The sequence below is a fragment of the Cibotium barometz genome, chromosome 46, assembly GCF_041138505.1.
Source record: "Cibotium barometz isolate CiBa-2024 chromosome 46, ASM4113850v1, whole genome shotgun sequence".
NCBI classification, from domain to species: domain Eukaryota; kingdom Viridiplantae; phylum Streptophyta; class Polypodiopsida; order Cyatheales; family Cibotiaceae; genus Cibotium; species Cibotium barometz.
Genome location: NC_141091.1, coordinates 26,530,010 through 26,555,571, shown reverse-complemented (window position 1 = coordinate 26,555,571; position 25,562 = coordinate 26,530,010).

Here is a 25,562-nt window from a genome sequence, read left to right as displayed (position 1 = left end):
GAAAGAAGTCATACTTGTTGGAGAGTTTCAATTGTAGAATAGTTTCCAATCCCTTACTTGAGCAAGAGATTCACCTTTGGTTTCTTTTTTCCACTAAGATACCCTATCACACACAACAAGGATAGAAAATGAATACTACAAGGATAGAAAATGAATACTTACTAATTGCTAGTTTATTCAAACCACCCTCTCATGTTAGCTTACCTTTTTGTGTTTAGAAGTGGCTCCAAGGACCCTAGCAATTTGTCCAATTCAATTTCATCCATCATTAAGCTATCAGAGCCTTTGGTCAAAATAGCCTCCAATATCGCTTCCTCTGCAATCTTCTATTGTAGAGCCTTTGGTCCACTTGAGGAGGAGGCTTGAACTAGTTTTGCCACTTTGTCCTTGAAGCACTCAATGTCTACCCTTGAAGTACCCTCAAAAACCTCATGGGTGTGGTATCCAAGGTGTATTACACACCTTGTCACTAGGAGGCCACCAATATCATATGGAAGACAAATGTACAATTTGCAAGGACATGTAGCCATGCAAGTAAGGGCCATCTTACAATAAAAACATTGCAATGCCCCTATTGAAACATTGTCTACCTTGAGCACCTTTAGCAGACTACCTTTCCAATGATTGTTGTTTTTTAGTCCAGTCCTTACATGACATTGGCATAACCCATTGTGGCAAATGAGATCCCCTCCACACTTCCTTAGTCTTACCACCCCATTAAAGTTTGTGATATTTCTTGTTACATCCTCGCTCCAAATATGAACATCATACGTAATTTCCAAGCCCTTTGTTCTCTAACCATCCTTAATAGGGGGAAATTCAAAAAATAACATTGCCATCATACCTACTTGGAAGTTCATCAGCCTGTTCTATTGTCAATACCTTCTGGTATGCAATACATAGAGTGTTGCCTTCAAGCAATCTCTTGATAATGTCCACAACACACTATAACAACCAGATGAATTGTCTTTATTCATATCGTTGTTCAGGAAGGAGCCATCTTGAAGGCTTATTAGAGGTGTGGGTCTTTGAAGCCTGTCACCAGATACAATGAACCTATTACCAAACTGAGTATCCACAAAACATATTCCTTCTCACTTCCTCTTATTGAAAAGGGAACCTTGAGCATAACATATTCTCGTCTTCCACCCACGCTTTGGTGAATCTTCATGTTAGATTCTTTGACCATAAAATAAGAGCTTATCTCACGACAACCAACAATACACACACCACTCTAAGGTATTTTTCTTAAAATGGACAGTCGATCCTCGTCTTTGAGAGTTGCTATTGTGGAATCCTCCATTTCAATGGATTTTGTGTGTACGAGCAGATTCAGGAACTCTATCTAAGAACCTACTGGCAATCAATGGAAGGCCAATGTCTTGTGTGCATACTAGTATAGACCACCCAATAAAATCCTCCCTTACAAACGCACAACTCCAGAGTAAATAAGAACCGAGGGTAGGGGTAGGGGTAGGGAAGCACTAACAATTAGGCACCTTTAGGGTATTTCGTTGGCTCATAGGTAATTAACTCTTTGGTCTTGAGACAACTTCCTTGCTTGTTGTGTTTGTCATTGGAGTTTGGAGAAATGTACATAGGCTTGTTTGCTTGCTAGGTATTTACATCATCTAGCCAACACGAAGAAGATTGGGCCCATTCCACAAATATGCAAAGCATGGAATATGCTTAAAGATCAACAGTTCCGTATGTACACATGCTCTATTTTTTGTGATGGAAAGATGAAAAAAGGCACCATAGTACTTTTAGAGTGGGAAAGATACAAGTGTCCATGGTGGATTGAGATGTGTAAAGGTACGTGCTTGGAGGAGGAGAAGGAAACATACGCTAGTCACCAAAAGGGGGAGTGCAAGTCTAGCTTGGGTTCTTCTAGAAACCTTAATGAGGAGCAAAGAAAGAAATTGGAGCAAGAATAGAAGAAGCTAGCTGACGAGCATACAGTGGCCATTGGAAAACTTGATCCCTCCCACATAGGCAGACCAAAGAATCAGCAAATCAATGATTTGGATATGTGCCCACCATGTCACATCTCTACTATTTTTATTCGTTGAACTTTTTGTTGGCATGTGGGCTAATTTTGACTTGTGTGATTAGATGATTTTGTCACTACATTGGAGACCTCCAAGACACAAACAAACACATTTGTTTGGGCTCCCTTGGCATCCATGAGCCAGTGCAAGAAGGGACCACCATTGGGAGACCATGTGCGTATTTGGGTGTATATAAGCCGAAATGTGGTACAAGACATTGAAATGTGGCATAAAAGAATTGGACATGTGAACATACAAAAGTTAAAGAACATGCAGGCAAGAGGCATTGTTGGTGGGCTGCCTAGATTCAAGTATGATGGGAGTATGCATGTATGTGATGCTTGCCAGTTTGGAAAGCAAGGTTGCCATTTCCTAAAGAAGGCAACATGAGTAGCATGCCACTTGAGATTGTTCATAGTGATGTATGGGGTCCTGCACAAAGTCCATCCATTAATGGCAGCAGGTATTATGTGACATTCATTGATGATTTCAGCAGAATGACTTAGATCTACTTTCTCAAAGAGAAGAGTGAAGTGTTGGGAAAGTTTATGGACTTCAAAGCTTTTGCCAGAGAAGCAGTATGGCTGTTGGATAAAATGTTTGAGGACAAATGGAGGTGGTGAATACACCTCACATGCTTTTGAGGACTTCTTGTGAAAGAATGGCATAAGAATGCAGCTAACTTGCAGGTACACACCTCAGCAAACTGGTGTTGCTGCTGTTGCTACTGGAGAGGAAAAATAGAGTCATTGGTGATGTGGCTAGGGAAATGCTCAATGAAAAGAGCATGCCAGACTTTTATTAGATAGAAGCGTGTGCCATAGTGGTGTATGTACTTAATAAGACACCCACAGTTGCCATACATGAAAGTACGCCAGAGATGCGTCTTACAAGTTTTACGCCATACATTGGACACCTCAAAGTGTTTGGTAGCATAGCTTATCTGCATGTGCCAGATGAGAGAAGGGAACAGAGCTTGCTGAGATGGCACATTTTGTCACAATGATTGCAAGCGGGTAAGTTTGGAGGGAGTTCCCTTCTCCAATCTCCACCAGTGCTCATCATGTGCATCATTCCCAAGGAGAGAGACTTTTGCATGCGTGTGTATCGAGACATGCAGTCTAGAGGGGAAAGAGGATTAAGAGACACTGGAGGTGGTAGAAGATTGGATTACTTGACTCATTCTGAGATATTGAGAATTGCTAGGACTAAAAACATAATGGTTCGACAACTCGTAGAAAAGTGCATTTTTGTTAGGTATGCATAGGATCACAAGGCATATAAATGCTACAATCCACATACTAGGCAAATGCTTATTTCAGGAGATGTGGTGTTTGATGAACTTGCTAGTTGGTACAAGGCAAAGGATGAGGGTTTCATTGATTCCATTGATGTTGATGTGCATGTGAACTTGCCACAAACAAGTTTTAGTTCTATGTCTGGGCCAGCAGAGTCTGAGAGTAGCACTATACATCCAAGGTTAGGACGTTTGAGACATGATAATGCAAGCACTGGGAGTAGTGCTGTGGATAAAGGAAAAACGAAGGCTGAAGGAATTGGCATTACAGGTTATGAGTCGTCAAGTTTAGAAAGTTTGGATGAGGAACTTGGCATACCAGTTTTATGCACACTATGTGCAAGGTAGGATAGATATGTGCCTCCACATGCTAGAGTGACAGGTGTTTAGAGTGATCCGCAGATCCCAAAGGGTCAGGTATCCAATTGCCTTCTTTCTTGCCTTTGGCAATGACTCTACATCCATTTTTGAAATCCTCAACGAAGCAACCATACTCGTTGAAACAAACATGTAAACCTTGCTCAAACATTTGACCAAAACTCTTTGACCAACCATTTGAACCCATTTGAACAAAACTCTTTGACCAACCATTTGACCAACTGAGGCCAAACTCTTTGTAATAGAAGGCACATATAAGACGCCTGACATAGACTTCATTTCACCATTGTGCATCACCAATGGCACACTCCCAACATGAGTGATAGCATGCTGAGAATCATCACCTATCTCCACATAGCCTTTGAGATACATTGGCTTCATATGTTCAAACCATTCACCATGACAAGTCATACGGTTTGATGCTCCAGAGTCCATATACCAAGTGTCATCACTGTCACCATGTGTCATCATAGACCCCATGACATGTTTCATGGCAAACAAGTGATTTGCACTACCATCATGACTGCTTGATGCAAAATTTCCACTATTTGCACTATTTGCATAATTTCCACCATGTTGTGCTCTACCCCCTCTCAAATCATTCTGTTTGTGGTAACAGTCATCACGAGCCATATGACCAAACTTTCCACCAAACTTTCCACAGTAATGGCATTCCACATTTTTCATAGATTCTTGTTGGCCTTGCCAACATCCTCTTCCACGAGAATTACCTCTACCTCTTTGAGGTGAATATCCATGACCACCTCTAGCACCATATGAAGGCTGAAAATTCTATTGTGATGATCTATCCTACCATCCATGACCAACACCACGACCTCGTGATGCAGATCTCCCCCTCCCTCTAAATCCCCTTTGTGAATAGAAAGCCTGATTCCTGCCATGATCATCATGGCTAGTATATGCATCATGAAAAGGGTCACTGAGTTTGATTTCCTCAACAAGAAAGAGTGAAACCAACTCATCAAAATCTGGTAAACCTATACCCCGAACAGAGATAGATGTATCAAAAGACTTGTACTCTTTACCAAGACCATGCAAGGCAAGAGTCTACCAACAGGCATGGAGGCCTTGATAGTTGCCAATGCATCTGCATACTTCTTAATCTCTTGTACATAATCATGAATACTCCTTCCTTTCCGCTTCACATTGTGAATCTGTTATCTCAACTGAGACTTACGAGCACTAGTATCTGTATCAAACAGCTTTACCAAAGTATCCCATGCATCCCTGGGATTCTCAGTATCATGTATATGTATGAGTATAGCATCCGAGATACATATAGACAAGTAATGCAAAACTTTGTATGCTCTCTTTGTCCATTGTTTATGAGTTGTAACTTGTTGTTGTGTAGGTTGTCAGGGTAGATCCGGCTCTGACTCTGCACCTATAACAAGGTTCCAAAATCCTTTTCCTTTCATCCTGTATGCTTCCATGCCTGGAAGTTCTTTCTATCCAACTTCTCATCCACAATCTATAATGGGTTGTCTGACATAGTTGCTCAATGCAAATGCACCTTCTACACATATCCAATCCTGTAAATGAGCCTTCCTCAGCTCAACCACACTCTAATAAGTGTCCCAGATACTCCAAAGTACTGAACCAACTTCATTGTTGATGTAGAAAATCACACTGAGTGCATTCAAATTGAACTAGCATACACAGTCCAAAATACCCTGTTTTGGTGCACTTTTTAAGGCTTCCAAATACTTCAAATTGAAATATAGTGGTTCAATCAAGTGTAGATAACTTGCATTAAAACTTGAACAAGCTCAATGTTGCATATTAACACCAACCAAGGTGCGTACATACGAGAAATATCAAATCCCCTTCTCTGTTTTGAGAAAAACCAGTAAAACCAATAGCAAAAGCACTCTAATTTCGTCAAATCTTGTCCACATTGAGGGACCAGGCATTCATTAGCTTAGCAATGATGTCTACTAACTCTGTGTAAAAGGAATTAGACCAATTGTCAAAATTGAGTGAGTAATTAGTCGATTAACGACCCTCTGTTTTACTAATCACAGTTAACAACACTTAATCATGTCATAATTGGCTCTCAAATGCATAATTGCTCCAAAAAAACACATAGCATCCTTCTCCTCTATGTGTACCCTAAGAAATTGTGCAAGGAATCAATCAACCAAGCCTCAGTTGTTGGGGACATCAACCAAGCAAAAAAACTACTCTGTTTTAGCCTCCCAGGTTGCGCCGCCTATAATTAGGGGGAATTGAAGAGTTAGGTATGGATAATGATGGTATATATGAGTTACCAACACCCCTAGGCCAAGCCAACAACCTTGTGATTTTTGTAAAGAACCGCCGGCTCCAATTACATAAAAATGAGCATCTATTCACTGTTTTTGTAAGGGCTTCAAAACAGAATTTTTCCAACACATTCAATGCATCACACTTGCTCCAGAATCACCCTAGGGCTTGCACATGAGTTGCCAACACATTCCCATTTCCAGATACATGAACCTTTGCCAAATTTGCTGCCAAATTTGCAACCATTTGCAACATACATTCACTGCTATCAAGCTTCAATGGAGAGCTTACAAAACAAAAATTTTCTTTGCTTTAGCCAACTCAAATCTGATACAGTTTGTGATTTTGCACCTGCAATCCGCTCAAGGGTGTTTAGTTTTCCTTACCTGGTAGGCTGTTAACCCATGGCAGACGCACTATGTTTTATGTCATTAATTTAAATATTCTGAGTCATGGGCCGGGCTTGTCGGCACCATATGTTAAGGATGAAGGGATTGGGTGATCGCCGATGAGAGGCGCACCTTGGATATCAGTAGGATAAGGGTTAGGGTCGGCCGGCCATGTATGGGCGCCCAAGTGTGAACGGCCAAGTCACCTATATGAGTCAAATGTAACCCTAAAATCCTCATTCTCATGTGTTGTGAATACAAGAGTGCTCTTGCCTTATCTCTTTGGTTTCCTTCTCCTGCGTTTGTGAGAGAGAGAGAGAGAGTGAGTGAGAGAGCGATCGAGCACTGTGTAGCGGCACGGCGGCGGCGGAGAGGCGGTAGAGCGGCGACGGCGGCTCCTCCTTCACGGCTGCGACGCGGGAATCCTTCAAGGCGGCAGTTAAGCGGTGAGTGACACACCTTTTGCATTCTGTTTTGAGCTTGCCTTCCTGGTTGTATGCTTGCAGCCATTCGTGGCTCGCATACGGTGTCCGGCAAGTCCCCAGCTACGACCTGTGCGGCAAAAGCGCACATTTTTGGCGCCGCTGCCGGGGAGTTGCCATGCACCAAGCTCCAGTTTGCAGCTCGGCTGCTGCTACGTGAAGTTTAATTTACACTACTGTAGGAAAGGCGTCTGTGTTGCTGTTGTGGTGTTTCTGTGGTTTTCAATCTCTGTTTCTGCAAGTTGTCTTCTGCATTTCTGTTTCTTTTTGTTATTTTTCCGCTCCGCGTGTGGGCGTGCATTCTGTTATCTGGTTTCCGCGTGCGAGAGGGATTTCTGAATCCCCAGATCTGTGCTGTGTGTGCGAACTGCACCGCGGCCAAGGCTGAACCCTAAGGAAACCCTAGAAAACTTATCTCACAAAAAAAAACAGAAAATAAAAAATAAAAAAATTATAAAAAATAAAAAACAAAAAATTAAATTTTATTTTCAAAGAAAGAACCGAACATGTGGAGAGGAAAGATTTTCTAATTGGAGAAAAAAATTTTGAAAAGAAAGAACCCCAATTGACCCACGACCCCGGCCCCGGCCTCGGTCTCGGTCTTTTGATATATATATATAGGAGAGTGAGCCTCCATAGCTTTCTCTCAAGTGAGAGCTTATGGGAAGTTGTGCCCTATATGTAGCCCACTCCCCAAGGAGTATGTTTGGGGTCCTCAAACACAACACAACTAACTACTACTGACACAGCAAAGACAACCCCATTAAGCAACACTAACTTCAATTCCCACATCAGACTAAACACAACAGAGCATAGAGAACACAGTTTGAACAAAGATTTGCTAAAGAAAATACAGAATAACAGAACAGAACTGAAGTACCATGATTGATTGATCAAGATGATTCATACATTGCTTTCTCCTTCTTCTCTTACTACTTATAAAAGATGACTACAAAGTCCCTATAAATAGGTGACTTCAGACAGTTTTAGACAGTTATAACTAGAATGTCACAAGACACTAACAGATAATATCCGACTTAGCCAGATCATAACAAACTCCGACTGATCAATAGTCCGACTGAGTAGAATTCCGACTGAGCAACAATCCGACTGAGCAAAGATACATAAATCCGACTAAGCAACTATTATGTAACTATTAGGTATTCTATCTGTAGTTCAACACATGGCACAGCCCGGTGGTTGATTTCAAAGAAATCGGACTTGAATTCACAATCCCTTGATCAGAAAAGACCGTCCATATGACAAAATGTGATGCTGCTTCTTCAAATATCAGGTACTACATCACTGTGCGGCTCAGCCTGCATCCCTTCAACAACTGGAACTTCCTCAGTCATCTCTGCGGATTTATCTTCCACTGAAGTCTCCACTGGCTGCTCACTCTGACTTGCTGTGTGTACACTTAAATTGATAATAGGTACTTCCACCTGAACTTCTAGGTCCTGAAACATTTCCTCCACAGTCCTATCACTTTGAATCTTCACACTCTGCATCTCTTTCAGTTCCTGTACCTGCTGAAGCCAATACTCACGTTCTTTCTTTAACTGTCCAACCTCTTCTACCAAACTTGCCTCATGCTGAGTTACAAACCCTGTTTTCATAACATCATAGGGATAATTTATCAGTGTTGACATCCTCTCCTTGATCATTCCCCAAGAATCCTGCATAGTGCTATGCATTTGCTGCTTCAGAATCTGTACATCCCCTTGTGCCATCAGCACTCCATTTACATCCAACTCTTCATTCATCAACATCTGTTTTTCCAGCACTTGTAAAGGCTGAAGTCTCAATTGCATTATTTCATTATCAACCTTCATTTCTGCATTATCTTTAGCCAATTTATCCAACTCGGATGTAACCCTTTCATCCAGTTTTGCTGTCCATTCCTTGAAGATTCCTAAAGACATCTTAACCTTAGCTATCTCCAACGCATGTTGTTCCAATAACTGAGCCTTTTCAGCAATATGCGTCAGCTTTGTCTGCTTCAATTCCTCCTCAAGCTGCTTCATCTGTGCACTTTTATCCTGGTAATCCTCTGAAGTTACTATCTCATTCAGAAGATGCTGCTGCTCAATCTTCTCCTGCTGACTCTCGATGAAATACTGAAGTGCCTTCAGATACTGCTGAGCAGTATTCACATCCTTCACCACAAACCCTGGTTGATTCACCACCTGTGCTCCAAAGTCAAGTTTTGCAACTAACTTGCTTCCCCCCAATTCAAGTTTCCTCTTCTTGGACAGTGTAAAACTCTTCCCCAACATCTTGGGTGTTTGTGAACCTGATGCATCAATCAAAGGCTGCACTTCTACATCCTCAACATACGGTTTTTTCTGAGCTCCATATATCACCTTGAAGGCCTCTGTCGGACTGTACCCAACTTGAAGCATGCTCTGATACAACTCCTTCTTGTCAGGCTCCAACTCATCACATTCCGACCTCTGCTCTACAACCTTCTCAGACTGCTGTTCTTTCTCTACTTTGCTGTATTTTTCTTTATCGGGCAACATAATCTCCCCCACTTCCACTTTCTGTGCATACTGAAACATAGCAGCTAAATAAGCACTCAACCTACTATTGGACTGTGTCTTTCTTTTGTCCGACCCAAAGATTTCTCCATGAATCTTATCAAATAACCAATGTGCCCAGCTAACCTCCTCTCCTTTCTCTGCCCAAGACAATGGTGCATAATTTTCCTTCGACATGTAATCAAATTTTATAATAGAGCACAGTCTTTCAAGATACCATTTGAGCTGTTCCCTCCTAGCATAGTTAACATTCCTTAACATATAATACTGTCTACCCCCTTCTCTGGGACCAAACTCCTTCTTCAAGGCTTCATCAAGACATTTAGGGATCACAGCATCCGAAACATAGGGTAATTGAAATACTTCTGCAACCATTTCCACAGTAATACTCACCTTGGAAGAAATTGCGCCTTTTGTTTTTCGGAGTATCTCCACCTGGCTTTTGGCATAGAAGTTATTCCTCCAGTCATCCCACGGCAAGCCTGCAAACTCCCGCAAACCGACCTGCTTCAACCATGTTGCATTCCCGGGTGCTGTCTTGTCCAGCTCTACTTTGAAATCGGTGTAGGGATCCATCAGCGACTGTGTTAGTTTGCCAGTAGACAACGGTGTAGGAACCTCGTCGTCTTCCTCAGCCGCACGCTCCTCTTCCTCAGAGCTGCTAACCTCAACTCTCATCGGTGCTCCCTTCCTACGAAGCCTCTTCTTCAGAGCATCCCGCTGCTCGTCCTCCGCTGGTGGTTGCATGCCTGCAAAACTCTTAGCCTTCGGCATGGTGAAAGGCGAGGGCAAGGAAAATGCAGAGAAAATGCGCGAGTGGTCTTGCATGGACGCTGAAGAGAAAGGAACTCGCACACGCTGGTACGCGCGAAAAGTGCGATCAAACTCTGGCTGCCTCGAAATGATACTCTCCTTAAGTGTCCACTCACCCCTCAAATCAAGGCACCATGCAAAATTGTGAAAATTTTCAAAAACTCCGACTATCTGAGATCCGACCCAGCAAAATCCGACTGAGTCCGAATCCGATGCAGACCCATATCCCTGTATTGTCAGACTTTCTTCTGGATCCATTTTCACCTGGTCCACCTGTATCAATGCTGAACTTGCCCAATCCAAATGTGGTGGTGTTCCTTGAAACTTTTTCAACCTGAATCCATTAATTGGTTTCTCAACCCTAGTTCCAAAAACATCAGCCACAATAAAGGTTCCTTGTCCCAGATCTTCAACAATTTGATAAGGTCCTTTGTATCTCAGTGTGAGCTTACCAGGATGAGGTCCCAACCTAGAATTGTACACCATCACCCAATCACCAACCTGAAACACCTTAAATTTGACATTCATACTCACCCAAGCCTGTCTTCTTCTTTGAATCACCTCAGTGATGTAAGAACTAACTAATCTGTCCTCTTCCAACTGCATCAAATACCTGCTCCTGTACTTCACTGACAAACTTGGAGACATTTTCTCAGCAGTTACTCTTAAACTTGGTACCACAAATTCCATAGGCACAACTGCTTCTAATCCATACACCAACCTGAATGGTGTCATCCCTGTTGTAACTTTAAAAGCTATTCTATAAGACCACAAAGCAGAGTCCAGCTTCAAGTCCCAATCTTTCTGGTTATCCTGCACAATCTTCTTGAGGATCCTGACCAATGTCTTGTTGGTACTCTCAGCTTGTCCATTGGCCTGGGGATGATAAGCTGTAGACTTTTTGTGCATAATCATATGAGTTCTTGTTAGTTCAGAAATTACATCATTCAGAAAGTGAGTTCCCCTATCACTGACCAATTCTACAGGATACCCAAACCTGGTCATGATGTTGTGATACAAGAACTTAGCAACACTTGCAGCCTTGTTATCCTTCAGAGCTACAGCCTCAGCCCATTTTGTACAATAATCAGTAGCAACAAGGATATACCTGTTACCTCTTGGAGTTGTTGGCTTGACAGGTCCCACAAAATCAATTCCCCACTTCTGAAATGGTTCCAAAGGCAAAATAGGATGATCTGATATCCTATCTGAATTATCTGGCTGTCCAAGCTTTTGACAAATCACACAGCTCTTGGCATAGTAATGGGCATCTTTCAAAACTGTAGGCCACCACAAACCAGCCTGCAATATTTTCTTTCCTGTAATATCCCCTGAGAAATGTCCTCCTGCTGTTCCAGAATGTGCTTCCTGAATTACTGCCGTCTGCTCATACTCAGGTACACATCTTCTTATCACCTGGTCAATTCCCTTTTTGTACAATGCTCCAGCAATGACTAAGAATGGTCTACTTTTCAAAGCAAACTTCCTTCTCTGATCTGGAGTAAATTTTACTGGCATAAATCCCTCAGTTAAAAATGTCAAAAACTGATCATACCAGGAATCCGACTCAGCAGCCTGAACTTCAAACAATGGGGCATCTGGGAGATCATCATCCACCCCACTTGGTGCTTCTCCAGTTTCCAACCTGCTAAAGTAATCAGCAATAGCATGCTCTTTCCCTGGAGTATGGACAATCACAAAGTCAAACTCCTGTAACAAAAGCATCCACCTGGCTAATCTTCCTGTCAACAATGGCTTCTTAATCAGATACAGCAGGGCTTGGTGATCCACATGAAATATTACCCTGTTCCCCAACAAATAATGCCTGAACTTATTCAAGGAATATACCATCCCCAAAGCTTCTCTTTCAGTCACAGCATAATTCCTTTCTGCAGATGATAATATCCGACTGGCATAAAATACTGGCCTGTACCATCCTTTCACCCTCTCCTCCATCAGAATTGCCCCTACTGCTACATCTGAGGCATCAACAAAAATATGGAAAGGTAGAGTCCAATCTGGTGACTGCAAAACTGGTGCAACAGCTACCATTTTCTTCAACAATTGAAATGCCTTTTCTTGAGGCTCAGCCCACACAAAAGGTACATCCTTCTTAGTTAAATGTGTCAATGGTGCACAAATATTGGCTAAATATCGGAGGTACCTGGCATGCCATTTGATCTGACCCACAAACCTCATTACTTCCTTCACATTAGTAGGAGACTTTGCTGTTTGAATAGCCTCAACCTTCTTCACATCAATTGCCATGCCTTCCTCTGAGATCACATGGCCCAACAAAATCCCACTCTTCACAGCAATCACACTCTTGAAAGGGTTCAAGACCAGTCGGAACTGCCTACACCTCTCCAAACACAACTTCAGATGCAGCAGATGTAAGTCCTTCTTACCAAAAACAGAGAAATCATCAACAAATACTCTCATGAAGTCTTGTAAGTGTGGCTCAAAAACCTTATGTGCCACATAATTGAAGGATGGTGGTCCATTTTTCAAACCAAAACTCATGACAGTAAAATCATATGCACCAAACTCAGTAATGAAAGCAGTCTTATGCTGATCCTCCTCAGCAACACTAATCTGATTGTAACCTGAAAAACCATCCAGAAAGCTATACATTTCATGACCTGCTACAGCATCTAACACTGCATCACAAAATGGCATTGGAAAAGGATCTGTTATGGTTGCTGCATTGAGTTTCCTGTAATCAACACATACCCTCAGCTTCCCATTTTTCTTAGGTACCACTATTATTGGAGATAACCATGTCACCTGGCTCACAGGTTTAATGAACCCTACTGCCAACAACTTATCTATTTCTTCCTTCACCTGCAATGCAAAATTCGGATTCATCCTATACCTTTGCTGCACCACTGGAACTGCATCTGTTCGTAAATTAATCCGATGCTGATGTAATGCAGGATCTATACCCTTCACCTGAGAATACTCCCAAGCAAAGACATCTATATAGTCCTGTAACAACTGCAAAAGATCCTCCAAAAATTGTCCTTCCACCTGCACACTTACTTTCACCATCCTTGGTTCTGCATCTATACCCAAATTCAATTCCTTAAGATCATCTTCTTTAACCCGACTGGACGTGCCATACTTCTTGTCATAAATCCTTACAGCCATCTCTCCTGCCTCCTTTTGCTCTTGTTCCATCTGTTCCTTGGTAGCAATCTCTGTTTGCTGTTCCAGCAACTGTCTGAACACTGTCCCTTCAATCTCTTGACCTGGCAAGAACTCAGACTCTTCCTGATTCTGATCTTCCACAAGCTGCAATATTCTTTCTACATCAACATCAAATAGTGGCACCACTGTTGGATTAGCCATTAAAAACTGTTCCTCCTCATCATCTTCTATTTCTTCAGCAAGATTAATTGTCTGTGCAAACAACGGCTTTTCTTTAAGAGACATATTTCTCTTACCCTGCATGGTTACAGTAATCTTCTTTTTCCCCTTGGTCAGAACCACCACATTCAATCCCCAATCCTGTTTAACTTTAGCCATTCTAAACCAAGGCCTACCCAGTAACATTTCATAAGGTGATAGTGATTCTGACATTCTGATTACCACAAAATTTACCAAGAATCCCATACCTGCAACTTCAATTTCCTGCTGCTTCAAAATTCCCAATGGTTGCACCCTGGTTTGATCTGCCATTTTCACCTGAAATGGTGCTGGGTCTAAACTTGCTGCACCCATTTCTTTGTATACAATTTCAGGGAGAATGTTAACCCCTGATCCTCCATCCAAAAGAACTTCATCAAACACCCTGCCTTGGTACTCAACCTTAATGACAGGAACCACAAAGTCAACATCTGCTGGATCAATGCTATTAACTGCTGGAACCAAAGTCGGAGTATCGCCTGACTGCTGATCCTGAAGTCTTTTAAGCAATCTTTCCTTAAATGCTGGAACCAAAGCTAACAACTGATCTAATGACAATTGCAAGGGAGAATTTATGAGTACCTCAAACCAATCTTTGTCCCTTTCATCCTTCATCTTTACATTGCTTTCTGACTTATGCAGAACTAACTCTTCTTCATCCTCCAACTCCGATTCTTCTTGCTTGTCCTGATGTTTCAAAATTCTTCTTTGGACCTGGTCCCTGATGCCTTTTTGTTCCTTCCAATCAATTGGTCCCTTTTGTTTAGACCTGGTAACAGCCAATACCTCAATATCCTCAATATGCTCTTTACTTTGCTGCTCCTGTATGTTTGGACCTTGCTCTACCTGTACCTGTTCATCCTCTAATTGAATCATGATTACATTTGCTTGAGCTGCTGGTTGATTCTGTTGTTGCTGCTGCCCCTGCTGGTTATTTTGATTGTTCCTAAGCACTGGGACACCTCTTTCTTCTCTATGTTTCACCCATAAGGCACAATTTGGCCCTATCCAATGATCTGGTGCTGAACAATAAACACAAGGCATGACTCTTGCCTGTCTTCCTTCATTGTTTTCCTGTTCCCTCCATGGTGGTCTATCAGATCTTGCTCTCTGAAATACTCCTCGGCCCCTAGTTGGAGTGGCCTGGTTTGCTGCAACCTCACCTCTGCCTCTACCTGCATAAGGTGTAGGCTGACCCCTGTTCTTGGGATTATACCAACAGAAAGCTGTCGTATGCCCATCCTTGTCACAAATTTCACAGAACTTCTTTTCTTTTGGTGCTGCAACAGAATAACCTATCTTTCTCAATTTACTTACCAAATCCTCCTCTTTGGATTGCTTTGCTTTGGTCTTGTGCTTTTTCTTTGTCTTCACCTCTTCTTCCTCACTGTCGGATCCTACTTCTGAATCCTCCTGCTCAGAATCTGATGCTGACTCTGGCTGGTCATTGGAATCCGAATCATTCTTTCTGGTGTGTTTGCCCTTGCAGCTTCCAAGTCTTTTCTCTACTCGAGCTGCTGCAATTACCAAATCATTAATTCCACCTGCAATATCAATGCTAGCCACTGCATTTTTCAGCCCACTTCTCAAGCCTTTCAGAAAATAACCGGCCAGCATCTCATTGGTGGGTCTCTCATTTCCCTGTAACCTTTCAACCAGAATTCTGAATTTCTGAGCATAGTCCTCTACAAGCATCTTCTTTTGTCTGATGTCTCGGAGTTTTCGTAAAATGTCTGTTGGAGTCTTTTCCTTCCTGAATCTTTGTAAAAAGGCTGTTCTAAGATCATCATATGTTGGGAAGTGTGGTATCCCATATTGGCTAAACCAACTCATGGCCTTCCCTTCTAGAGTTGCTGCAAATTGCTGCAATTTAACTGCATCATTGTACAACACAGTATACCCATTTGCTTCCCATTTTGTCTCAAACTGAGCTACATGACAATCAGCATCCTCCTTAGATCCTCCACTGAATTTAGCTGCTTTCACCCTAGGGTTGGGTAGTTGTTGAGCCATCGGATGTGGCTGAGGTGGTTTCCTAGGTCTTTGCCTGGTAGCCCCCCTTAATGGGTTGAACTGAAGACTCCTTCTAACTCCTGCAGACCTTCCTGTCAGGATTAGGGCGCCTAGAAGTCCCCCCACGAGCCTCCTCTCTGGTGCAACTGAACTTTCTCCCCCTTGGCCTACAACAATTTCTTCAGGGATTTGGTGTTCCTGATCATCTTCACCCTCGTCAGCATAATGAAACGGGTCAGGGTTACCAATTCGGGCCTGAGCCCTGGTATAGTAAACCCTTCCTACTCTTTTGTCCCCCTCTGACATTCATTTCCCTTCTCGTAACAGAACGGGACCAGCAGGATCGCCAATGTGTTTGGGGTCCTCAAACACAACACAACTAACTACTACTGACACAGCAAAGACAACCCCATTAAGCAACACTAACTTCAATTCCCACATCAGACTAAACACAACAGAGCATAGAGAACACAGTTTGAACAAAGATTTGCTAAAGAAAATAGAGAATAACAGAACAGAACTGAAGTACCATGATTGATTGATCAAGATGATTCATACATTGCTTTCTCCTTCTTCTCTTACTACTTATAAAAGACGACTACAAAGTCCCTATAAATAGGTGACTTCAGACAGTTTTAGACAGTTATAACTAGAATGTCACAAGACACTAACAGATAATATCCGACTTAGCCAGATCATAACAAACTCCGACTGATCAATAGTCCGACTGAGTAGAATTCCGACTGAGCAACAATCCGACTGAGCAAAGATACATAAATCCGACTAAGCAACTATTATGTAACTATTAGGTATTCTATCTGTAGTTCAACAGAGTAAAGTGAGCATGTGGGATAAAGCCCTCACCCTTTCCTCCACAAGCAAATAGGCTTTTGCCCTTTCCCCCCAAAGGAAACGGACTATTTTGAGGATTACAGGAGCTCTAGATAGGCGAACACGGTGCTGTAAAGCACACTAGGACCCTTTAAACGATACGCTCGTTTCGAGCTATCACACGCCCTAGTCCAAGTTCGACCGTAAGTAAGGGGGTCAAAAACGGGTTAAAAACAACACAAAAACAAGTAAAAACGGGGTGCGAAACACCTAAGAAACCACTTGTGTGAGTTTCAAGGGTAGTTACCAACGCACGTAGGGTACCCACGTCACATGCATCTACGCTCTGGTCGGGTACTGGAGTCTGAACCACTAGAAAGCGTTTCAGTCTACGCAGGCTCACACCATCCCTCCACGTTGGCATCTTGGCCTTCGGCTGGAACCCAAGGGAGTGCAACCCAAGATCCACGAATAGTGGATAGTGACTCATCCTCTGACTCAGAAGCCATGGAAGGGCACCCTACCAAGAACCCTGAGGAGACAAGCCAAAACATGCCAGTGTGGGCCCCACAGCCCGGATCTAGCATGTTTAGTCGTTTAATAGAGACCTTTAGTAGAGCTACACGCTCTGAGCATGCGACAAGCGAAGTAAATGAGGAAGGAGGGGTAGTAGATTCGCCATTCACATCTTATGTGGACCCTACCCTCCCAAAGAGTGTCCATGTGGATATTATACCCACTTCGTTTAATGAGGGCCCTACTGAGCTACCACATTCCGATGCTCTTCCTAAAGTAGAGGTCCCTAGAAGCCAATCCATAAGAAGTGACATTGCGTCCACTTCAAGAGAACCGTTTGGCACACCAAGTCTAGATGGGATATTTCTCAATGAAAATTGGGAATATGATCTACACACAGAGACTCTAACGGACCTATACACGGGTTACACATACCATGTAGGTTGGTTAGAAGTCCTACGATCTACATCTAGCGCCACTAATCTAGAGGAGCAACAACACATGATATGTGAGGTGATTCATAGAATTATCCAAATTGAGAGGCAAAATAGGGGAGTGGACCTAGTTTCCACTGGCCCTATGAGGTTTCTGGATACGGGCAAGGCCAAACAACCAACCCTATCACAATTGGAGACTCGGTGAGTCCCATAGACCCTTCATATGTTGTTTCGCCTGGAGTCTCAATGCAGGTTGAGCCCACGAGTAGTAACTTTAGTTTTCCAACCTTGGCTCAACTTTCCATTAAGGAATCCGCAATGCCTACCCCAATGATGAGCATGACAGAAAGCGCACCTGTTACCACTGTAGTTAGTACGACACCACTACCTAGTGGAACAGTACCTACAACAGTGCGTGGCAGTGCCTATCGGCCTTATGTACCTATTGCTACTCATGCTCATGTAGCTCCTACGCCTCCTAGTATGCCAATGGCGTATGCTCCAAGACTGCCTTATCATAACCATTATCCAAGGGGAGCTAGGCCTAGCCACAGCCAGGCTATCCCAGAAGTGCCTCCACCAACTATGCCTGCTCACTTAGGTGAGCTCGCAGCATTTGCTCAGACGATCGGACGATCCATTGCAGAAAACATGCGGGGTATGCCTGAGAGAGAACCTAGAAGCAAGGCAGTACAAGTGGCTAAGCTCACTCAAAACTTCAGTGGGGTGGTAACGAGGATGTTAGGAAGCACATTGAAGTCTTTGAACACGTGTGTGATTCCTTGGAAGAGCACAATGAGCTGCACAAGTGTAAAGCCTTAGGCTTAACCTTGAGTGGGAAGGCCGGAGATTGGTATCGAACCTTAAGGGTTGAAGAGCGCACTCACTACCCCACTCTCAAGAGATTGTTCTTGAAAGAATACATACGCGAGGGTGTGCTTTGGGGGGTAGCATCTCAACTCCAAAAAGCTGAACGCGAGGAAGGGGAGTCAGTGAGAGACTTTATAAGTCGATTGAAACATCTAAATTCTCGCTGCACTCCCGATGAACGCTTCAATAACAACCAACTCCTCGATAGATTCATCCGAGGATTGCGCCACGAGGACATTTACAATGGCCTAGTCATTAGAGGTCTTACAACGTGGGAAGCAGTCACTGCCAATGCAATCCAGTTAGAAGACAACTTGATGATTGTGCAGGTAAAAAGGTGTCTTCAGAAACAAAATCCGTTAGTTCGCAAGTATCTGGGCACGAGCCAATGATGGTAAAACCAATTGCCAAGGAGCCCAAGATATCTGAAATGTCTGTGACCGACCTTACTAAGGCTCTCCAAGAATACTTTAGGGGTAATCGAGCTCCTCAGAATAGCCATATGTACCCAAGGAGAGAGCAACAATGGTGTTCGGTGTGCTTAGGACCACATAGCACGAGTGAATGTCCCACATTCAGAGTCAAATTCAATGGGAATTGCAATGCATGTGGTAAGTATGGCCATCAATCTAAAGATTGCCTAACACTTAAGCGAATGTTGGCAAACCAGGCACCACTAGCTTGGTCAAACACACCTCAAGTACCCGCGCTAATGCCTGCACAACCTATCGAGCAACCGTCACAGCACATAGTTCCAAGGAATCCTAATGTAGTCCAGTCTGTGCCGTTACCACCGCCAGTGCTAGGACCACAACCTCCACATCCAAGGATTACCCCTGTAAACCAGATGGGTTGTGAGTCACATAGTGCATGTGGAGATTATGAAGAGGAGATAGACCCCACTGCTCCATACGGGATTGATACGTTTGAAATGATTCCCCAGTACTACATGGAGGATCATTTCGGGCAAGTCAAGCCTGTATATCAAGCGGCTGCTCTTGCCACAAGAGGGCAAAACCTTAATACCATGGTGAGGAGACCACCTCTTCAATGTTACGAGTGTGGTGGACCGCATCGTGTAGCGGAGTGCCCTAATAGGTTACAAAAGATCGCTACTCAGATGCAACCAAATCAAGGGAGCACATCGGGAATGCCGGTACTTACAACCAAATCAAGGGAGCACATCGGGAATGCCGGTACTTACATGTAATCGTTGTGGCATAGATCATTTGATCGCTCAATGTCCACATAATCCTAATGCACCCAAGATTACGCCATTGAATTTGGTTGAGGTCACCAACCAAGCACGAAGAACCACACCCGTTGTACCCGCGAATGTAGTTACACGGTCAATGCTTCAAAATCAAAACTACATTCTTGAAGAAAGGGATACTGCATCAATCGCTCAGGCAAAGAAAAAGAAAACACGGCGGAAGAGATCGCTTAATGCCACGAGCTCCAAGCCTAGTTCAAAGACTAACATAGGGACAGGAGACGACCCCGTGTATATGAATGATCCTGAAGATGATTCCGATTCAATAGAAACCATGGGGACCAAAGCCACTACCTTAAGGGAGGAACCCACTCGGGAGCTCAATGAAGGAGAATCAAGCGAGTACAAAAATAAGGGGAAACAGAAGGAAACTTCCTCGGCCCCACAACCAAGTCAGTTAATGCCCTCTCGACCACCCAAACTGACTGAGACTCCCCAAGACAAGCCACGTGGGCCAAAAACCCTCAAGAAAAAGATTGGAACTTACCCAAACCCAGTTGAGGAGATTGAACAAGTGCAACACTTAAGGGGTTTGGTGGAAGAAACACAAAGAGAACTGGAGCCAAACCCGAGAAAAATCAAAATTCCAGACACAGTGTTTCCTACGCAAGTTCAGCCTCACAGGAACCATAAACCGTTAGCTATACCGAGTATCATTCGAGAAGAAAGTGAGGATAGAACATCCGGAAGTGGGAAAACACCCTTCTTGCTGGAAAGAATGTTTAGTGAGGGAATGCCTGACCCCATCGAAGAGGAAGTGATTCCATCTTCACCAGTCCCTAGTCAAGGGGCGATGTCTCGAAAAGTACCGTTGAATGTGTCTAAGCTAATGGATTTCATGTCCTCTGAGATCAGAACCACGATCATATCCAAATTATACGGAGATCCTGAGCTATTCTTAGCTCTTCGGGCATTTCTCAATGGAGAACTAAAGGCGGGGTTACCACAATTTGCAAATATGGATAGACCCAACACGCTTCAAGATGAAGGGGAGCATTGGGATCTACAACCCAACTTTGATGAAGATTCGGTCGTGGAAATACCTGTGAACAAGTTGGGACAGTACTTTGAAGGTGACGAATCTAATGCCACCCTCCCCATTACTACCAAGGGATTAACTCTAAAAGGAATCCTTGATGGTGGTGCTGGAGTGAGCATTGTGACTAAAAACTGTTGGGAATCTATGGGAAGGCCTCACCTCGAAGTCACAAACATAGTGGTTAAGATGGCAAACGGAACCATAGCTAAACCTATTGGAATGTTAAGGGACCTTAAGATCAAGGTCCTAGGATACAAGGTAAAACATACCTTCATTGTAATGGATTTCTCCAAGCATCCTATGTCATATCAAATGATCTTAGGACGTCCTTTCATGAGGGAAGCACAAATGGTACATGACTGGTCGAAAAACCATGTCTACCTACAATTCCAGGACTCTGTCATTCGAGTTGATCTTGAGAATGGTCGTGCACATCCTTTAGGAAGCAAGGTTATCATCGATAATCGATCGGATACCACTGTTCATTCCGCCCCATTAAGGTATTGCTATACATGCAAAAAAGAGACTGATGATGGGAAAGATTCTCCTTACATGGATGTCCTACCGGGTATGACTGAGTCGGCGGATAACGTGGATTGGGTACACCTAGCGGCAACCATAGACACATGGGGAAATAGAGGCACAAGTTGGGTAACACCTGAGGGGCAAGATATGCCACCGTTAGTGCCAATAAACATGATAGGTGTTATGCACATGACTCCTGATGGCGAGAACGTGGCAAACTCCACCGACACTGAAAGTAGCGAAGACTCTGACCAATGCAACTCTGAGTATGAATCTCAAGAAGAAACTGACCCTGAGCCTGATGGAGAAAATGAATCAAATATTCACCCAAATGTGGAAGCAAGGTGCTCAAGGCCTAGGACAGTGGCCTCCTGCAGTTCATCCGAAAGTGAAGATCGACCAAGTGAGTCCGAATCGGATAGAAACAAAAATCAAAAACTTGGTAAGAAGAAAACGAGACATAAGCGCCAACGCTATCGAGCTAATGTACGAACTGCAATAAACAAGGAAAGATCCACTGCAGAATGGCTTAGTTATGTAGGAGCCATTGATGCTCATCGGAAGATAGCGGATAATTGGGGACAATACCTCCAAAGTGTCATGTGGTGTATTCCGCAACCTCATGACGTCGCCCAATTAGAAATCGAAGAGAAGCCGAAACTAAGTCGTACTGCAAGAAGGCGGCAAAACCAAGAGTTGGCTCAACAACAAAAGGAAGCGGAATTGAAAGAAAAAAGTCGGGCACAACAAGAACCAGTAGACTTACACCCCGCACCCGAGCATTTCAAATCATTTACCACAGGGGAACGTAAAGTAGTCTACACAAAAGCCCAACGAACGCCTACCAATGGGAGTAGCGGTGTCTACGATGGCCCTGCGGTAGTTAAGGAGATAGACTTAGCAGATCCGGGTGAGGAGTCTAAACCAGTTTTTATTGCTCAAGACCTCATCAAGGCGGAAGAAGCTGCACTTACGAAGCTTCTTAAAGAATTCAAGGATATATTTGCTTGGACATATCATGATATGAAGGGTGTTCCACCTTCGGTGGTGCAACACACGATTCCAATGATTAGCACTGCTAAACCAGTCCAGCAACGTCCCTACCCTAAGTACGCAAAGATTGTACAAGAGGAAATTGAAAAGCTGGTAAAATGTGGATTCATATACCCAATTGAGCACTCAGAATGGGTTTCTCCGATAGTCATCGTGCCAAAGAAGAATGGGAAACTCAGAGTGTGCGTTGATCTCAAAAAAGTTAATGCAGCCACCAGAAGGGATCATTACCCCTTGAACATGTGCTTGAAAGAGTAGCAGGCAAGGAGGCATATAGCTTTTTAGATGGGTACTCGGGTTACAATCAGATCACAATTGCGGTCGAGGACCAAGCTAAAACAGCATTTATCACGGAGTTTGGAGTGTTTGCCTTTCGCGTCATGGCTTTTGGCCTGACCAATGCACCTGCAACATTCCAACGATTGATAAACACGGCCTTTAAGGAATATCTAAGGGACTTCTGTGAAGCTTTCTTGGATGATCTTTGTGTTCATTCCTCTTGGGACGAGCACTTGATGTGTTTACAAAAAATATTTGAAAGGTGTAGATTATATCGCATCTCCTTGAATCCTTTCAAATGCCAATTCTGGGTTAAACACGGAGTTATCTTAGGGCATATAGTGTCCAAAAATGGGATTTCCACTGATGAGAGTAAAATCAAGGTCATTCTGGAATTACCCCCACCCACCAACTACAAGGGAGTCCAACGCTTTATGGGCCACGTTGGTTATTATCGAAGGTTTATTCTCTTCTTCGCCGAGATAGCTCGACCATTGTATAAGCTTCTCATCGAGTTTATTTGGACCGAAGAATGTGACCGTGCCTATGAGCTATTAAAGAAGGCCTTGGCGAGTGCTCCAATCTTGAGAATGCCTAACTGGGATTTACTCTTCCATGTGCATATTGATGCATCAAACTTTGCTATTGGGTGTGTGTTAACTCAACCTGGAGAACACAAACTAGACTACCCCATTAGCTTTGCCAGTCGCCAGTTGAACGATGCTGAGATGAACTACACCACTACGGAGCGAGAAGGGTTGGCAATGATATATGCAGTAAGGAAATTTCGTTATTACCTCCTTGCCACCAAGTTTGTTTTCTATGTGGATCATCAAGCATTGTTGTATCTGGTAAACAAACCATGCTCCACAGGAAGAATCACACGATGGCTATTGATTCTTCTTGAGTTTGATTTCACGGTTGTTGTGAGACCTGGCAAGAAACATGTTATGGCTGATCATTTGTCTCGCATACCCAATGGTGAGGCTCCTACAGGGGTTGATGATGACTTACCTGACACTTCCCTGTTCATGGTGGAGACAATGCCTGAATGGAGTGAGAAAATTGTTAACTTTTTGGTTAATGGCTTTCCACCCAAGGAGCTTCGTAAAGATCTAGCTCGGAAGCTGATCAAAGAATGCGAACCCTATTGCCTGATAGCCGGGACTCTTTATAAAAGAGGAAAGGATGACGTTCTTAGGCGTTGTGCCCGAGAGGATGAGTATCTATACATTTTGCAAGAGGCACATATGGGCGTAGCCGGTGGTCACTTCTCTGGAGACTTAACTACGCGAAAGATCTTACAATCAGGGTATTGGTGGCCCACTATGTTCCAAGATGCATCACTCTTTGTGAAGGGTTGCGATGAATGCCAACGATACAAGAAACCCCAGAGGAAAGACCAGATGCCCCTACATCCGATCAAAGTAAACCAACCATTTGAAAAGTGGGGTTTAGACTTTGTAGGTCCAATTAGTCCAGCGGCCCGAAACACACAATCTCGCTATATTATTGTGGCCACTGACTATATGACCAAATGGGCTGAAGCGAAAGCGACACGTAAGGCAGATGCAAGGACAACAGCCAAGTTCCTCTTTGAAAATATAATCACACGATTCGGTTGTCCTTTTGAACTTGTGAGCGACAATGGTACGCATTTTATAAATGAAGTGATTAAGGAGCTCACAACAAATTTCATGATATCCCATCATAAATCTACTCCTTACTATCCGCAAGCGAATGGCCAAGCCGAGAGTACCAACAAGACTTTAATCTCTGTTTTGACAAAGACAGTTGAAGCTCATCGCACGGATTGGGATCTAAAGCTTACGACAGCTTTATGGGCCTATCGTACTGCGTACAAAGTGGCTATTAATTGTACACCATTCAAAATGGTATATGGCCAAGAAGCAGTCATGCCGTGGGAATTTGTCATTCCAAGTCTTCGTGTTGCTACTCAAGAGGGTTGGGATGGTAATCCCTTAGCAGCACGTCTGTATATCCTTGAGCGGCTAAATGAAGAAAGACAATTGGCTGTATACAATGCCCTTGTGGAGAAGGATAGGAGGAAAAAATGGTTTGATCGCCATCTAAAGGACAAGGACATCAAGGTTGGGGATAAAGTCCTGATGTATGGAGTGCGAAACGAAAAGAAGAAGCTCAAATATGCTGGTAAGGGACCATATAGAGTATGTGAAATTACCCCGCAAGGTACCATCAGAGTGGAGACTCTCGACGGAGTTGAAACCATTGGATTCCTTAATGGGAGTAAATTCAAAAGATACTATGACCCCCTAAGCCAGGAGGAGTTACATGCAATCCATCAAAAGAAGGCAGCTAAAGAACAAGCTGAGCTTAAAAAGATACAAGCGAGAGTCGAAGCCAAAGAACGTCAACAGCGTGCTAGGCGACAACGAGAAGCCAACTTGGGAATTACGCAAGTATTTTTCGAGGAAGCAGAGGAGGATGCACTGGAATCTGACCCACCTCTAAGATACCCAATTGAGTTACAGAGTCCTTACGGGGAGGTGCTGTATAATGCATTATTGGATACAGGAGCTCAACATAATTTGCTATCATATGGCGTGTGGTGTCAACTGGGAAAACCACCTTTAACCAAGAGTTCTATCCAAGTTCAAGGAATCAACAAGAAGAAAACCCCTGTATCAGGAATTCTGCACACTCCGGTTGCCTATGACAAGGGAACCATAATTCAAAGCTTTTTGGTTATGCCTACTGGTACCATGGGAGGGACTGTAATCTTAGGGTGCAAATGGATGATGGCCACCAAGTGCAATATCGATTGGGCAACCAGACAAGTCACAACGCAAGAACCAACACTAGGTCTGACCGCTCAAAATCCCGCACCTAAGTCATCCACTCAAATATTAGATAACGAAAAATCACAAAGTCCAGTGGCAAAACCATCTTCGATTGTTGGCCACCCCTCTAACGCTTCAATGCCAAGAGTGGAAACAGGCAAGGTGGTCCCTAAAGCTTTACTTACTATGCCAAAGAGTACATACAAATGGGTCCCCAAAGCTTCGTTAACAGCTACTTCCCCTGCTCAATCTCGTTC